Here is a 313-nt window from a genome sequence, read left to right on the forward strand (position 1 = left end):
AGTGGCTAGATTTTAGGAATCTGAGCTGTGGCTAGATTATAAGAATCTAAGCAGTGGCTAGATTTTAGGAATCTGAGCTGTGGCTAGATTTTAGGAATCTGAGCATCTTAATGGAGACAAGATGGACCTTATATACAGAAAAACTATGGGAGGGATCTAGGAGTGGCCAAGTAGTCAATGAGGTAATAGAACTCCAGGGACCTGGACAATGGAGGAGAGCTAGGATTAAGTGTGGGAAATGACCAGGGGCCATAGGGAGGTAGGACAATGGAGGGGAGATTGGGTGTAATTATAGCCTCAGGAGAAAGCCAGA

At 44.7% G+C, this 313-nt stretch overlaps 1 protein-coding gene across 1 annotated transcript in view; it reads left to right on the forward strand.

The window, feature by feature from the left end:
* Positions 1-313, forward strand: part of INPPL1 (inositol polyphosphate phosphatase like 1) — a 36469-nt gene that overhangs the window by 9550 nt on the left and 26606 nt on the right. The gene's annotated exons all lie outside the window — the stretch shown is intronic.

Source organism: Vombatus ursinus, unplaced genomic scaffold (genome assembly GCF_900497805.2).
Source record: "Vombatus ursinus unplaced genomic scaffold, bare-nosed wombat genome assembly UNPS02014780.1, whole genome shotgun sequence".
Classification (NCBI taxonomy): domain Eukaryota; kingdom Metazoa; phylum Chordata; class Mammalia; order Diprotodontia; family Vombatidae; genus Vombatus; species Vombatus ursinus.